The sequence below is a fragment of the Hippoglossus stenolepis genome, chromosome 5, assembly GCF_022539355.2.
Source record: "Hippoglossus stenolepis isolate QCI-W04-F060 chromosome 5, HSTE1.2, whole genome shotgun sequence".
Classification (NCBI taxonomy): domain Eukaryota; kingdom Metazoa; phylum Chordata; class Actinopteri; order Pleuronectiformes; family Pleuronectidae; genus Hippoglossus; species Hippoglossus stenolepis.
The window spans coordinates 23,185,541-23,203,575 of NC_061487.1; positions in this window are offsets into that span (position 1 = coordinate 23,185,541).

Consider the following 18,035-nt stretch of genomic DNA (forward strand, 5'->3'; position numbering starts at 1 on the left):
AAACCTCGTCTGAGTCTCTCAGTGTGGAGGCCTGTCAGCGGATATTTACACACATGCAGGTTATGTGACTGTAAAGATTCAGAGCAAACAAACCATCTGTCAGGTCGCAAAACTGAAGGACAGTGATAATGTTCAAGGCAATGACGTGCGTCCTGCTGCGCTTCCCAGACTCTCAGTGATTAAAAGTACGGGCTAAAGTTTAGAGGATTTATAATCAAACTAATCGCTGACTCTTGGATGTGCTGAAGCCGCAATCTAGGTTTTTGGTTTTAGCTCCACCACAGATCAAGCAAAACCCCCCGATGCTGGATGTTTTAATGTGGTGAGCTCGTCTGAAGTCTTCGCGATGCCCGTGCTTGTCCCTGGACGTCACGCTCGCTCAGTAATAGGCTTTGAAATATTAAGAACAGGCAGATAGTCCCAAAGTCGCAGCAGCTGAAGGCTCCAGTGTGACAGGCTGCATCCAAAGACATAATCCTGCTTTCAGCTCGCACCGATCCATCAATCTGTGCAGATTCGTAATGTTGCAATCTGCTTTTCTTTGCATTTCCTCGTTTCTCATGTAAAACGGTTGCCTACAAGTCCATATAGTTCTCTTTTCCTGGCTGTTCTAAAAATACACAAGTCATTTACTGCTGAATTATCTATTATAGATTTGTTGTGTTGCTGCTGTCCCTGGCAGCCTGGTGCAGCACGCTCTAAATTATGGATCTAGTCATCCTCTCTTGAATTATGCCATTGATCTGTGTGAAGCCGAACTGCAGAAGTTTGAGCAAAGTTTACTTTTCTGTTGTTAATGAATTCCACAAAGGGAGAGGGATCCGCCTCAGTGTTAATTTCAGATGCAGTGTTGTTTTATTCCAAACTAATGGAGTTACTTATTTATCTTTAAACTTTCAGACTCTATATGAATGGCACTCAGTCTGTGTGGCTGTTATCAGAGAAAAAACAGAATTGCTCTCAGCAGAGTGACGTCTCCACCAAGGCTGAACAGTCCCACACATTACTGTCGAGTAAATCCACTGAAAATGGACTGAATTTATACAGTTCTTATTCAGTGTGAACGACCAGCTCAGCCTTCAGGTGCAGTTTGGGGTTCAGTGTCTTGCCCAAGGACACTTTGGCAAACGTTGAGAATCAAACCATCAAACTCACCTGAGCCACAGTCACAAAGTAGAAATATTCAAGCAGGAGGATATGGGCTGATAAACTAAATGATTTGCTACCTCCACCGAGGAAGTTGTGTTTTCATGTTTGTTCGTTAGCAGGATAATACTAAAACTACATCACAGTTTTATATGAGACTTGGTGGAAGGATGCAATGTGGGTCAGGGAAGAATCTAGTAAATGTTGGGGTGGGTTCAGGAATTTCTTTTATCATCTTCTTTAACATTGTGAGATTTGTTTTGATTTCTTAGAGAATAATTCATAGATCACGAAGAAAAGAAAATCAGGATGGTTTAGGGACTTTTTATGGTGCAGATCCAGATAAAAATCTGTATCTAGTTCATTTAAATGTGTTTCTCATGAGGAAAAAGTTGGGCCTTGGTCTTTGCTCTATTGAGTACCATTCTGCTTCGTCAAATAAAAAGTGATAACAAATCACTGCGGACAAACAAAGAAACAAACCAAAGACAGAAAAACATAACCTCCCTGGTGGAGGTAGCACAGCTTATCTTGCTTATCTTGATAAATATCCTCAAGTACTGAGAAGGAAAAGTTTCAACTGTCTTCGTCAGCACATATGACATGACACCCCCCCCCACCCCCAATCCACTCTGGAAACTGTAATATTCGAAACAAATAACCAGATTTTCTCCTCTCAGCTTTATGAGTGTGTCAATGTGTGTCATCCTTCAATATCCTATAAGAGGAAGAGCACACGGGGGGAGCAGCTCTTCTACGGGCGGATTACAAATAAAGCTCCCCAAAGATAAAGATGAAGACAGATTCCTTTAATATCTTTGTCATAACACAACCAGGGCACCTTGCCTGTGTGACACATAGATACGGTCCAGTCCAAACTGATTACGGCTCCGTGGTTAAGGCTTCTGTGGGGATGAGGGAGCAGCTGTCACTTCTCAACGGGCAGTGGGAAAATCAATCATTTGATGTGAGGGAAGTGTCGAGCAGCTCGAGGAGCAGAATAAGGGCAATAAACACGCTTCCTGAACATTCAACCACAAACCCTGCAGTTTAGTCTGGTTACTGTGCGAAGGAGCATTGTTCAGTCACACAGAGGGTTTTTAAATCAGGTTTTTCCAAAGATGCCAGAATGTGAATTACAGGAAAGGAGAAATTATACAAACCATATCTACAACTTCTATTTCAGTTGATGTCAGAGTTGCATCAATAACAGCAGAATATAGTATTTGACTCAAAGCACAAGGGGAAGCTGAATATAAATGTGGTATTTTATGGTATTTCTGCATCTAATTTTACAGCAATTACAATTATTCATCCAAATAAAATGTTTGTAAACATAAACAGATGTGTAATTTCCTTCAAGGCTAAAGATTCTGTGAGGCACAGTTTCAGGTAAATGTTAGCATGCTAATACTGACAGTGTTCACATAATAACATGGTTGTTTCTCTCTAAATGAGTTTGCTTGTCGGTTGGTTGGTTGGTAAGTTGGTCAACTAGTTAGTAAGTTTGTAGGTAGGTAGGTTAGTTGATTGACAAGATGTTTCGTTGATTCGTTCAAATTGTCCGATCAAGTTAATGCCTATATTCTTTTCTTGTAAACGTTTTTTTACAACTTTTTCCCCCTGCAATGTCTAAAATAAGCATCTGATTGCTATTTGAAGCCAACAGTCCCATGGGGCTTACGTTGTCAGTTAAAACCAGAAGATGTTTTATGGAAACCCAGTAGACCAAAACAACAAGCAGCTCTCCAGAGAGTTTGAAAAAGCCAATTTCTCAACATCTAACTAATGTTGGATAAATTCCACAATGATGCTGTGGTTAAAAATATCCCGGAGTAACTGTCAGGGTGAGAGGAGAGAGGAGGATGTTAAATCCGACTCCTCCACCATAATTCATGTATATGACACACATAAGACAAAAAGACAGAGGTTAACCTCTGGAAAACAAGCCTCCTCTGGGCCACAAGAATGCAAATGAACGGTGTGTTTTCAATTACACGAAACCAGCTCGACCATAGGCTGCTTCATTTAGCTGCCTCAGCGTCAACATAATGCTGCTTTCCAACGAAGTCTTGAAAATCAAACATGTCTTTGCTCGACCACTGCTAATCTCACAGACAGAGAGACTTGTCACAAGTTTCTAATTTTCAGATCAAACTAGACGGATTGCAGGATATTCAAGCAAAATATAGGCTCCCTCCTTCAGGCAAGATGCACATTTTTGTGGGATTTGACAAAGGAAAATGCCACAGTAGCAATTATGATCTCTGCACTGCAGAATTATTGCATATGTGGTGGCAGAGCATGTGAATAATGACAGATTTTGCTGCATAAAAAAAGGACGTTTATGAAGCATTCATTTTACAACATCTTGTATGACACAAATTAAATCCAAACTTTTTCTGAACAACATATTTCATCATCATCCATAAAACATGCTGGAGGCAACATTAAATGATAACGTCCATCTGTAATCATGGGGATGAAGCTTAGCGGGTTTTTCTCTTAGTGACAAAACTTGGATTCTTAAAGTTCTCTGGATTGTGGTTCACCGAACCTCCCGAAAGCCAACAAATCTTTCCCAGGCGCTGTGTGTGCCACATCGAGCTCTGCTTTGCTTAATTGTTTCCCGTATGAAGGGACCAGTGAGCACAATGTGTTTTATTATGCTCGTCCTGCCGGGTGCTGGTTTTCACGCTGTGCCCCATGCACTCAGGTTTTTCAGACTCTGTGAGGTCCCCTCTGCGTCTCTTGAACATGGCTGTCAGTTTGACTCTGGCTCATAGTAGGGAAAGGGACCAACTTCTCATAGGCACACATTGTAGTGCCCGCTTGCCTCGGGCTATAAGACAGTCCAGCTTCCCTGCTTGGTGCGGAACCTGGGAAAACAGGGGTTGTGGGGTTGGAGCGGGGACAGAGAGGAGGGAGCAGGGGAAGAAGAAGGGAGGAGGGGGGCATTTGAAGTGATATTTCCTTTCATGGCTTCCGCTCTTCTCATTTTCTCCTCATTATCAGGATGTCTGGTGCCAGACCTTCAGCTTGTTCCAGCTGAGGTGAGAGATGAGATACAAAGTGCAGTTGATCACACAGAGGGGAAAATGCCAGCTCCTGTTCTGGGGTCTGCTTTTGATGAAGCACTCTGTGGTTAAATAAATAACACATGTCCCCTTGGTCCAAAAATATGAATGAACAAATGAGTTATTTATTCATCTGTATATTTTTTCTTAATCTCCTCCAGATTATTTCACATTTCTTTATCTTGCACCTCCTCGATTTCCACTGTTCACAGAGACCTGCAACTCCCACACCCCCACAGCCTTGACGGGAGATCGAGGTTTATCTGATGTTTAATTTACAGAGCACACTGTATATGTGCACTATGCATCCACCAGCAGGCTACTGCACTCCTCCAACAGGCCGCAACCTCTGCTGGTAGCCTGTGATGTGTTGTGCAGCCGCTGCCGCCTCTTTCATACGCTGCCAAAAGAAAGGGAACGGGCAGAGAATAACATTGTGCTTCAGGCAGAGGATCTCTGCTGGACTGCAAAGAGACTGAGTGGTTTCTCTGCCACAGGGATCCACAGCACAGTGGGACACAGAGAGAGAGAGCATCGTGCACACCCACACACACACACATTCCAGACGCGCACGTGCATCGCTACGGAAACCGTCCATCTCTCGTCCCCCAGGTTTTATCTTTCAGCTCAGACTCGACTTAAGACATTTGCTGTGTTACACTGTTATATGTGAGATGTATTCCTCAAGATTCCATCTGTTTTTATAGTAGGGGAGGATCACACATCAAACACGTATTGAACCATTTCTTTTGTGCCCAACAAACTCCCTGAAATACTCAAAACTGAACCATTGTCGAGAGAAAATAAATGACATTTTGTTTTGTAGATATATGTTTGAGGACATTCTCTTCACATTTTTCTCACACGAAACAGCAGCGGGATCATCCGGCTGCATTAGCAGTAAGTGAATATATCTCTGATGCATATAAACTTTGCACTGTGCCCCTTGTACATACGATGATCACACTAATTTCCCTGTATTTTCATTCATATCTCAATCTGTCTGTCTCTGTATCCATCCGGCCGTTAACAGTGATGATGTAAATGTGATAAAACTGCGTATTGTCACATGCACGCATCATTCCCTGTGAGTCCCCTGGTGCAGAGGACATCTGAAAGCATCAGTCTGATTTACAGACCCCCACCGCTGCTTTTAAAAACTAGGTGGGGAATTACTGAATGCAAATACACTCGATGACTGTTGCAGGAAAAATGCCAAAGGTGCAATCAAACATGGGTTTCAATGGCTTCATGAATGATTCATGAGTGTTGTTTTGTTGTGGAGCGAAGGCGGCGACAGTAGCAGGTACGAGTAAGTGCTGTCAGATCTAAGCTTCTAGCTACGGAGCGTGTGGACTGGCTTTCTAAATAGGATCAATGGAAGCATTTTTCCTCTGCAAATGGTTTCCCCCGCTCTGTATTAAAATTGATTTCACATTAAATCAAAAGTGACTGAGGAAAGCAGCACAAAGAACCTGTTGACAGCGTGTGTAGAGATAAATAACAGCTTTATTGACCCGGGTCTCTTTTACAGTCCACTTTGATCCTTTAAAAAAAAAATAATAATAAAAAGAAGGCTTTTCTCTTTGGGGCGACGTTAATGAGGTTCACCAGACTCCAAAGGTCTTGTGGTCTCAGCTGAGAAGCTCTGGAGAATATGCGATCATTAAAATCTTATGGGGAGAATAATGCATTAAGTGTCTGGGGGAGATGGAATCAGCCACAGGACAACAAACATTTCTCTGATGCAGCGTACGTGAGCCTGTGAGACATTGATGTATGAGCTCGGCTCCTGCTAAACGCTGAGGTGTGTGTCTACGCTGATCATAATCAGTGATATTCCTGCAGCCGGTTCTGTTTCCCCTTCACCATAACTCACTGTCACGTGCCGCCCATTCGTCCCCCGAATATGCACGAGTGGGGAAAAAAACTCCCATTCAGCGGGTCGTAAGGGGAACAGCTTTGAGACGGTGATATTTTGCAAGAGGCTCAGTGACAGGACACTGCAGAGGGGGGGGGAGCAGGAGAGAGCGTTCATTATGCTGCCGTGACCTCCAGGGGTCAGGGACAGGAAGGAAGCCGGCGGACACAGCGCACAACTGGAACAGAGGTGTTTTTTGTTTTTAAACCGGACGAATATAATGATTTATTGTTTTGTACAGGAATGAGGAGGATAAAATTATCTCTGAACATCTCCTCATATTCTATTATTACAACTGGATGTTGTATTCAGGGTTTTTTCAACAGTTTTTTAAGTTCAGCATGAATCTGTAGGACTGCAAGAATCATGCGAGAGCACACAGTCAAACTGACTTATCCACATTGACCCCCTGTGAGACATATGGCTGCAATAAGCTTCTTCCACACATCACAGTCCTGTGCCACGGTTGATGCTTCGCCCCATGACGGACCCATCTCCTCCTGCTCAGCCATCACAGTTCTTCGTCTTGTCATCGTCAGCCCGTCCCTCTTTCTCTTGCCAGCTGGATTTGATCTCAGGGGCAGCTTCAGGGATCCCATCACCGATCCTTCTCCTCCTGATCTCCAGGGACGAGTTCTCACAGCCTGACTTCTTATACAGATCGTCACTGGATGTTTTACTTGACCTGTAGATGTTGCAGATCTTTCTTAGAACTCGATGAGAGTATCTGATTTGTGTCATGTAATGTCTGAAAACATGCATGGAAACAGGTTTAAATCTGTGTTTTTATTTCTCTGCACTTTCTCGTTTTCCTCCCCTGTTTTAAGAACTTGGCGATGAGACCATAACAGACTGAAAAGCTGAGTTTGGCCTTTTCCACCTCTGACAGGTGGTGAGCATGAATCCTGAAATCAAATCCAAACAGGGATGTCACGGGGTCCCGGAGTACAGCCAGGAACAATATCACCTCTGCAAGGTGAGAAATTAAACCACGGGATGTCAGAGTTTTCAAAGTCTCTACATTTTGCGGCTCCTGTTAGAAAATGGCTGAAAAAGTTCTACAATGACAGAGAAATGTAGTTTTTTTTAAATGACTTAAATAGGAGTGAATAATGTATTTTTCTGGGTTGCGGATGTGTTGAGGGTAGAAGCCAACAGCTGCTTGAGACTTCAGTTCAATTCTTGGTCATGTATCAAATGTATTTTTAAGGTTGTTTGTCAGCAAGAAGATGCAAAACCTACAGAACCAAATTCATGGAGCTAGAAAGAACCCATTAAACGTTGATCCGGACAAAGTGGCAGATCCAGGAATAAGGAATTTAACAGTTTCACACATATCACAGGGAGTAATTCATGGATCCTGATGAGGACAGACATCTGTTTGGTGCAGACCCAAATCCAGATCTAGTAAATTTGAATGTGGTTTCATTAGGGGACTGTCAGACCCTGCTGAGGTATGTGTAGTTATTTCTTTCATTAGCAAACAGTCAACATCTTGTGATGTATACTGCGTAGTATGGGAACTACTGTTTGGGTTATATACAGTAAATTAATTGCAGTTTTATTATGCATTATGCTGTTTGCATATACATCTCATGAATGAGGGTTTTAACCAGTTAGAAGTCACATGTGTTAATGCAGAAAGCACAGAACATCACAGTGCGTTAGCTGTGCTCTGATGTGATGCTGTACAAAGAGCTCGCAGATCAACACCAGACTTTACACACACAGTGTTTGACAGAACAGAGAAAATGTAAATGCCCTGGAAACATTCCCTTATTTTGTGAACTAAAATGTTTGTTTTTTTCCTTTACTGCCTACGGTTGTGAATAAATGAATATAAACTGGTTGCACCTCCCTCGAGACCAGACAACCGCGTCATATAAGTGTGACGGGGGGGACCGAGGAAGGGTAAGAAAAGGGAGGGCAGGAGAGGAAGCAGGGAGGGAGGATGCAGGTCTGTGGAGAGAAAACACTTTGGTTTAATTAAGACTAATGTGCGCTGGGTAAGAGCGATCATGTTTGGGGAGGACTGGTGTGGAGAGTTCGGCGCGGCAGGAGAGCGTCACAGCAGGAGAGCGTCACAGCAGGAGAGCGTCACAGCAGCAGAGCTTCACAGCAGATGAGGCACTGCCTGGTGTGAAGAAGGGTTGATATCTGCAGCGTTTGGTCGCGTTAAGCAGGAAGCGATCGCACTGGACAACAATTAAGAATGTAGCCATATGCCTCAGTTAATGTACTTTAAAAACAAAGAAATAAAACCTGAGAACTTTTCTAAAAGAAGCACAAGCCACTGTCAGCAGCTGTTGCACTGATCTGACCTAAGATAGGGGTGAAAGGGTGAGAGTGCATTATTATTATAAAAGATGGAAATTGATTTAATGACTTTGAATGCATGCACATAACATCTTACGATCAACATTTGGCTCCGAGTGAAGCCAACGAAAACCAAAGTTAGAATCTCCGAGAAAAATCGTAAATCAAGAGACTTTCCAACAGGAAAATCCTCATGTGCAGCAGCTGCTGTGGAATCAAACCTGGAATGTTTCTTATCATGTTCATCGTTTTTCATACATATTTTGAACTGAAGCTTTGACAATCATCTCATTCGCAGGTTTGCGGGAGGATATTTGATGAAGGTAAAGATTTAAACATCATTCATCAAACTTTGATGACCCTGGAATCAACAACACATTTACTTTAACTTCTTTGCTGGAGACTTTTACTTTCATTTATAAATCAATACAAATGTTTATGTGGATAACGTAGAAATATTTGGGTCATAAATGAAATGCAGTGTAGCAAGCAAAATAATGTCAACCCATCTTTGTTTGGGGCTAAACTCACAGGATTCTATCACAACAACATGATTTCTCTTTTCTTTTACAGTGATATTTTACAGTTTGAAAAGCAATATCACTGATTTCTGATTTTCGAATTTATTGTTTATCAACAGTCAGTTGACCACGTTGGTCCAGACTCAAAGATCTGACCGACTGGATTTCCCATGATGATAAATCCAATAACCTGAGTGATCCCATTACTTTTCATCTATTTCACTTTGAGCTCTACAACTTGATCTGAACCCGACTCGTCCCAACAACAGGTTGTACATGTTCTGGGCCATGTTCAGCAGAACCAGGTCCTGTCCGGTCTGAAAGGCAAAAGTACAGGACAGCTAACTAAACAGCAAATGTTTGTTGGAAACGTATCTGCAACTAGACACATGCAAAACTATTTATGAGCAAATATCAGGAGAACAAATGACTCCCCCCCCCCTCAGCCTCAGCTGTTCACTGTGTTACTATAGGTTCTAATTGTGCAAATGTGTGAACACGATCGACTCAGGTGTGGAACATGGTGACATTTCCCTGCAAAATGTCAGCATGTTAGCGTTATCAATGTGAACATGTTAGCATGCAGACGATCGAGTTTGGCTCAAAGGGCAGCGGCACTGAGCCACTGGGACATGGAATGGAGACATTTTCATCATGCGTCAAATGAATAAATGGCACAAACCTGCAGCTTTGACTTGAACATATGCACTTTACATTCAAAACTTAGAATTGGGGCAATTTTAACCCTAACCCTACAAACTATTTTATTGGTACGAGCACAGTGCTGTCTCATGTGTGTTGAGGTTTTACCAAACAGAGAAAAAGAAAAAACAATGTTGGTTAACAAATGTGGCAAAAACTCCAGTTTCTTTCAGCTCGTCATTGTCTTTATTCCACTTCACGGTCACATGGCGGCTCTGTCCCAGTTTGCACCCAGTGGGACGTCAGGTTGTGGCAGGATTTGATTTATGCGGTGAGAGGTCTGGATTTTATTGCTGTGTCTGTCTAAACAAACAGTGAATCTCTACAGCTACTTCCTGCAGACTTCTCAGAGACAATGTTTTTACAGTAACTTAGTAAAGATATACAGCACTACAACCATGTCTGCATATAAAGATGGACGACATGACAGCTTCACCTCTGTCAGAGAAACTTTACCGCAATTCTTTTGTACAATGGGAGGACGAGAGTTGCTCATTCATCTTTATATACAGTCTAGGGTTCAAACAGGGAAAGGGCACTGACATTGTCCTCATGGATAATAAATCTACAGATTCACTGGACACAATTGGGCGGATGTTTATGTTTTCTTATTGTCTCACCTCCTAAGAAATTCCCTCTTTAATCAAACAGGAGCAGCATCTGATGGGACAGTGTAAAGTAATAAGAAGTACGGCAGCAGAGAGGCTGATTCATGAGGCAAGTGCAAACGTCTACATGTGTACACACACACAGACACACACACACACACACACGTGTACCACACACACTCTAATCAGCTGCTGGGAGACGATCCAAAAGAGCCGTGGAGCCCGAACAGCTGCTCTCACGTATCACCTTTCACTACCACAGCAAAGGCCCCAGTAATGTCCGTGCAGATACAATCAGAGAGGAAATGTCACGCTCCATGTTAATTGAGCTCACCGAAACAAATACCGTTAGAGCCAGAACAACACGCAGGAATCCTTTAATGACACCGCACAGCGACGGCCTACACCCGTCTGCCGAAAGGAAATAAACCGATAAGAATGACATTGCACGTAGTCATTAATTATCCATTTTGTGCTGGAACAGAAAGACATAATTGGCTTCATCATACATATTCTAATAGTATGTAATCTTCATAATTACGTCAACCTAGACTATCTGGCCTTCATTTAATGTTGCATTATATTTGGAAATCATTATCCCCAAAATATTCCATCCACTTTAAATTCCACCGCTTTGCTGAGGGAACTGATTAATGAGGCAGCCAGACAAAGACATTACTGCTTTTTAGAAATAAAGTTTTATGTATATTTGAAGGTGGGGGGGAGCTCATGGGTTAGTCACTGTTAACTAACACATTTTCACATAAGGAGGTTATGTAATATTGGTGGAAGGATGTGGTATCGGTCAAGAAAGAACCCACGAAGGATTCAGGAATGAATCAGTCGATCCAGGAATTTTGTTTTTTTGTTTCGTTTAGTTTTTACATTTTTCTTGATTTCTCACAGAGAGAAATTCATGGATCTTGATTGAAGAAGTCGGGAATGTTCTGGGAACTGATATTTATTAGTTTGTGTAATTTGGTGAATTTAAATGTGGTTCAATTATATTTTATTGTAAATAATTGCTCTCGTTTATAGCAGAAGAATCTTGCAACCTGTTCACACACCTCCAGAAAATGAATGAATGGACGTGCACTTAGCGTGAGAACGGCAATTTCTCCTAATTTCAACCCAATTTGATGCCTCATGAATATATTTATGTCGTCTCTTAGTTTGATTAATTGCTGTGGAAGTCTTCTCCCCTGTTCCAGTATTGATCTGTTGCTATAGCAGCGCTCCCGTGCAGCAGAGGTGATGTAACCAGAGGTCATATTTCCTGTTTTTACGATCAGCGTATTGCTCATATCCTTGTTTCTCCAGCAGACAAACCATTAGTCACATTGTTGACCATTCGGCTTTGCACCCGCTGGTAGACTCATTGTCCACAGTGTCCATCTGTTACTGCTTATAAACCTGTGTTGCTGCCTCACTAAATCACGCTCTCTGCGTGCATCTACTGTAACGTGGATGAGAATAGCTGCATGAGAAAACAAATGAAAGTGAGGAGTCATTGTGCAGTGATTTGCTCCCTGAGGCTATGAAATTTATCGGATTACTCAACACGCTCATTTTCAGTAAGTAGACTAAAGAACCTGATACCTGCTTACAAGCCGAACCAATAAACTCCCCCTTTTAGTGCGTGACACACTTAGTGGTCGGACCACAGCAAGAGTGAGCCACCCACCCGACGCACCCGTAGACAGAAAAGTTGTTTTGGTTGAAGTTTTTGTTGCATGTGATGGAAAAATTATGGCCGAGACTTAACAAATCTGATTCCAGCTAAACAAGGCTTCCCGTCATGAGACCGGTGTAGTCATCAAACACAGGAGTTTTTTATTGTTAGTCATAGAAAAGTTGCAAGTCTGTTTGTTTTATACAAAATGTACAAAGAACAAATAGAGATAAAGTAAAGTTCACGCCGCTGCTACCATGATACATTCAAATTCAATATGTCGTCAATACTGCCATTATAATGCCATCATTTCTGTATTAATGTAAACTGTTATATAATTACATAAAGATACACTTTGTATATTCACTTCACGAAAAGATTATCCTTTGCAATTGCACCGTATCTTGCTAATTCCTTTTCATTTCTCCTGCTGTAATGGAGCATATTTTCTTTGAAGTCACATTTTATCCTATTTTTATCTTGTAAGATATACATATTCACACTATTTCATTTATTTTATTTTATATATAACAATATAACATGCATAGCGCTGTTTGATATATATTATTTTACATTATTTTATGTACAATTTACTTGTACATCCATTTGTTGATGTATGAGCTCAGTGCTGTTTGATATTCATGTATGTTTCATTCTCTGATTTAATTTATACTCTTCTCTCTTTTCACTTGAAAAGTACTTTGTGTTTGAAAACACACATGAAAGAGCTAAATAAATAAAACGGCCCACTTTTATTATATAACACAGATACCTTGACATCTAAAATAATGACTCTGTTCGCACATAAACTGCAAATACTCTCCATTTTCTGCCATAAAAATGTCTATATCAGCTTCTTCTTCTGAATTCAGAATATGAATCATTAAACTGATATTACTACCACTGTGTCCTCCAGTGCTGTCCCACCACCAACCCACAGACAGGGAACGTGAAACATGAGCAGCAGCGCTCTCATCACTCTTGCTGCATTAGAGTCGGACTCCTGCGTTTAGCACTGCCCGGCTCTATGATTTCATTACAGATGCTTGATTCAATAAAAGACAACTCAGATGACTTCAGGTCAATTACTCAGTGACAGCACCGCAGGCGACACCATCAATCACCTGCAACTGACCCGTATCTCTTCCTTCCACGTACCAGCCGCAGCTCAACCTGTTCACTGTAAAGACACTCGAGTCCCGGTTCATTCCGTTTGAGCTCAGCTCGTCTGATTCATAACAGGCAAGACGCCAAGTGCACAGCTATTTTCTAAATCTGCAGACTTGAAACTATTCTGTGTTCCGTCTCTGTGCACAGAACCTGTGTGTGCATCAAACAGTGTGCGACCGAGTTGACATCTTACGTCTTAGTGAGTGGCGGAGAGAGAGAGAGCCATCAGAGCGATAAGAATCAGGCTTCTCTTTCAAAAGCTCAAGGTCGGAACCTGTCGCCCAGAAACAGAGACGTTCAGGCACAGAGAGACTGAGAGTTCACAGCAGCACTGGTGGCTCCTGGAGTCTGTGCTCGAGCTAAACACTGATGTCCGCATGCTAACGCTCACAATGACAAAGCTAACATGCTGCTGATGAGCAGATATAAAGTTCTAACATGTGCAAATTACCCCTAGAGGCAAAGAGGGAATATGATTAATTCTGCTGGTATCTTTTTGACCCTAAAACAATCAGTGGAGGATCGTCAAAGGCTCTTTAAGCACAATCCTCTGAGGATCATGAAGATCTGTACAAAGTTTCATTGCAATCCATCCTGCAGTCGTTGAGATAACTCACCTATAGGCCGACATTGTCATGTAACTGTTGCACGGCTGAAAAGACTGAATAAAAAGTAAAAGAGAAAGAACTGAGGAACTCAGGTGGATGAGAGGGAGAAGATGTTGTGAAACAGACAACAGCAGCTGAAGGGGGCTGATATAATCTCCATTAGCCTGTGAAGGAGCTCAAATTAAAAGCCAATTGCCTTAATTGTAATGTCAATGAAATCTGGGTCTATTAGGGTATCGACTCCAAAGCCACATAAAGGTGGCAACGTCAGCCCCGTACAGCTTGGAGAGAATATGTTGAAACATGGATTGGGAACGTGTGTGCAGAAGCAAAGTGTTGAAAACTTCAATCCAATGCAACTTGCAAGTTAACCTCTTTGTCTGTGTAATATTTTGCAGGCAGTAAAACATTATGATCATTAAAAGACGATTTAAAATGTCTTGCCAGATGTGCGACACCACAGACTGTGTATAAAGATGAACTGAAATAAAGCTCAAATATCCCCTGTTTTTATAGAATCAAAAAACTAATTACAACCAGATTTACCAGACAAATTAGCACTACCTGAAATAACAGACACTACAAATGATTTTGCGTGCACATGGCCTTCTTAGTTTGGTCCTGCAGCCTGAAACTGAGCCTCACGGTCACCTGCCCTGATTACTGAGACGTTACCACAGCTTAACGAGGATAAAGAAGTGGAACCAAACTTGCTTCAAAGAGATGGAAGAGAGGAAACATGTAAACTGATGTAAGTAATGAAAAAAAAAATTTTTTTCCTCTACACATTCTCCCTCTGATCCTTCAGGAAGACGCCTGCCTGTAGATGGTCCATTTCAAGGTGAAGGTGGATTAGAGGAAGCAGCAGCAGCACAGAGAGCTGCAGAGGGAACGTGGAGGAGGAGGAGGAGGAGGAGGAGGGTTCTGTGAAGAAAGCAACAGAAAGACCTTGGATTTACCAGAAGTGACTACGGTGGATTTGGACGAGGATTTGCAGACACAGAGTATAGCTTTTCTAATAAACGTGCACACACACACACACAAACGCAAACAAAGAAGTGGGAGAAGTGAGTGATGAGGGGCACGTTGGAGGCCCTGCCACTGCAGACGGCTCATCTGTCGTCCTCGGAGATAAGCGGAAGATTCAGGCAGGAAGGGCCCAGAATGTGAGGCCGTCTGTGTCTCTGTCTGCAGGCGCGGCGCTCCAGATTGAAATCTTTGAATAACCAGGCTGAGGGAAACTAAAAGCAATAACTCAAAACTGTATAATGAAGGATTTGCCTTTTCTTGTTCTGTGTAAACTCTAGGAAGCTTAAGAGCGACAATAATATATGAAGAACTTGTGCAATGTGTGTAAGTTTCAGAATACAGAAAAAATCTAATTCATATGGGTAAGGGTTATTTTTATTTCAATTTAAAATCATATTTCTATTATTATTTTCATGCATTGAAATGTAAAAACTAAGACTAAAAGTTTTTTTGTTTTATCCTTATGACTTAAATTAATTTTAAATTAAAGCAACACTTTCACAGCTTTCACTGAGCAACAGCGCCCTCTGCAGCCACACATGGTGATAAATTCTCTTGTTCTCTGTGTGTGAGCGATGAAGTGGTTTTCATGTCGAGAATAAACAAAGTCTATCGATGTCTGAAACACGACCAAACGGTGGATATTACCCATGATCCCCGGCTTCCTGAACCTGTAACAAATCCACCAAACTCGTTTCAGAATTCTTAATATTTAAAAGATTTCCTGGCTGAATATAAACGTTTTTTAATGACTTCTTAAGTCTTTTAAACTGATCCACAGTTCAGCTTGACTCTTCAACTTGCTGGACCTGATTCTGACAATTGAATCTGTGACTATGCTTCAGTTACATAGAGCAAGAATGTTCAAAGTGAGGAGTGGGAATCAAACAGGAAACATTTTTCAAGACATTAAACCATCAAAATAATTTAGAAGCTGCTATTTAAAAAAAAAATAAAGTAGCATAGTGTCGCTTTAATTTACTTAAAATAACAACCTTCATCTCCGATGGCGGAAATTTGGGTTTTAGATCAGCCCAGGTGCAGAGAAAATACAGCTAAAGTAATAGAATACAATTTAAACAAAATGGGAACAAAAGAACAATAACACAGAAAATTACAGCAGTGCACAAAAGTTGAAATTGTCCACTGCACTTGGGTGAAATTGTTTGATGATGATCAAAACAGTTGCAGTGAATCAGATATGGTCGTATAGAGTAGAGTGAAAAGTTGTGATATAACATCATCCAGTAAACAGCGCGGTGTAAATATATAATGAATATACTAATTATGAGCGCAGCACATAACACTCCTACTCCAATTAATAATTTATGCATAATGAATGTGAAATTCAAAGTAATGACCTTTTGAGTTGGACCTGAACTGAAAATATTGCAGATTAATATATATTTCTCAGCCCGAGATGTCCATAGAACTCAAAAAGAGGAAAATACTTTGTATATTTAACACCAGATTCTCACCATCTGTATTTTATTTCCACACAATGAAAAGTATAAACTATTTTCTTTTTCTTTTCTTGCTCACACAGCATTTGTGTCTCAGGAGAGAGAGAGAATTTACCACCGTGGCATTCGTATATATTCTCATCAGTCTGAGACAATACAGTCGCTGTCTTCAGCTCCTGATAGAGCTGGATCCTCGTTGCAACTCAAACCCAACATGTATAAACACGGGTCATTTGTCAAAAGTGCTGTAATTGTGTTCGGTCCAGAATCCAAAGTCTGTTCTGTTCCCACACTCCTATTTTAGGTCGTGATTTGGATGCAGTCCGTCTCAGAAAGTCACGTTCTGTCTGTAGTCTGCAGGGATTTCAAACTTCCCCACGCAACTAATTATGGTCATGCTTGTGCTCTTGTGTTCTTGTGCTCTTGTGCTCTTGTGTTCTTGTGCTCTTGTGTTCTTGTGCTCTTGTGCTCTTGTGCTCTGTGTCTATGAAGAACAGATGGACAACGGGTTCGACATGTCTGACTCTGTGATGTGTTACAGAGAATCCGTGTCCCAGAAGTCAGAGATGTTGAGTTAGTATCACTTGCGAATGGAGAGGGCGGCTCAAACGGATCATAAAGCGGGGTTGGCCTGAAGACAGCAGCGTACAGTTCGACTGCACGGTGACGACAGATGGTCGGTGAGCATGCTGGGATGTCGGCAGCACAACCAGGCTGTGAAGTGGCAACTCCCCAGTTTCTGGCTGCTATAGCAGAGAAAATGCTGATGTCTTGAAAAATGAAATTCATACAAGATTGTGTGTGTTTAGGACGAGATTCAAAAGTCCCAGCTTTCCTGAATTAGGTAGATCTTTACCATCGTGTAGGCATTTTTATCTACATCAGATCTGAAATCAAATAGAGATAAAATGTATATTATATTCACGTTACATACACAGTTCCCCTGTTATCATATTATCGATAATTAAGTATAAAAACCCAACTGAACATTTTGGCAGAGGCTGCTCACAGTTAAAGGAAAGTAATGCGGATAAATGCTACCATCTAGTGGAGAACCGGGGCTATTACAAATATTATTACAGATTTTAGGATCTGTATTGAAATTGTAATGTCATAGTATTTTATTATTTGTTCCCTAGCATGGCCATGATCCTACATTTCCCATGAAGCAACTGGATAACCTAATAAAAACGGCAGGAAATCCTTTTTAACAAAGTAGTTGTTATTATGTATTAAGTAGTAAAAGCAATGGTATAAAATCATAGGGTATATTTTAAAATATGGGATTTTAACTAATTAAATTTAATGTTCAGCTGTAAACGATGATCATAAGTTTGTCTGAGCAATATGCACAATACAATATTTCACTCTATGATGAAATAGAGCCGAGACATAAAGTGAAAATGTACTGATTAAATGAGATATATGCTACTCTGGTATATTTTAGCATATTATGGTGCTGTTCCACAGCTGTTGTCCTACATACAAATATTCATTTTCTCTGCAAATAACAGTAAATTCTGAATTTAGAAACTTAAATCGTCACAATTTTGGTTCATCGGTGAAAAAACTGTACGTTACTGATGTTATTACTTTGCTCAAAATGCCGTCTTTAAGAAGCCACATGTAATGACACTGTCAGACACAGAGGTCTGTGGCCACTTACTTTTTCTGTTGTGTAACATGCAGCTGTCAGTCTGCAGGCATGTCCTGTCCGCCTGTCTTGCATTTCCATAACCTCAAGTTCAACTCCAACATTATATACATCAGGGCCTCAGCGACTGACCGATTATCCCAGGCCA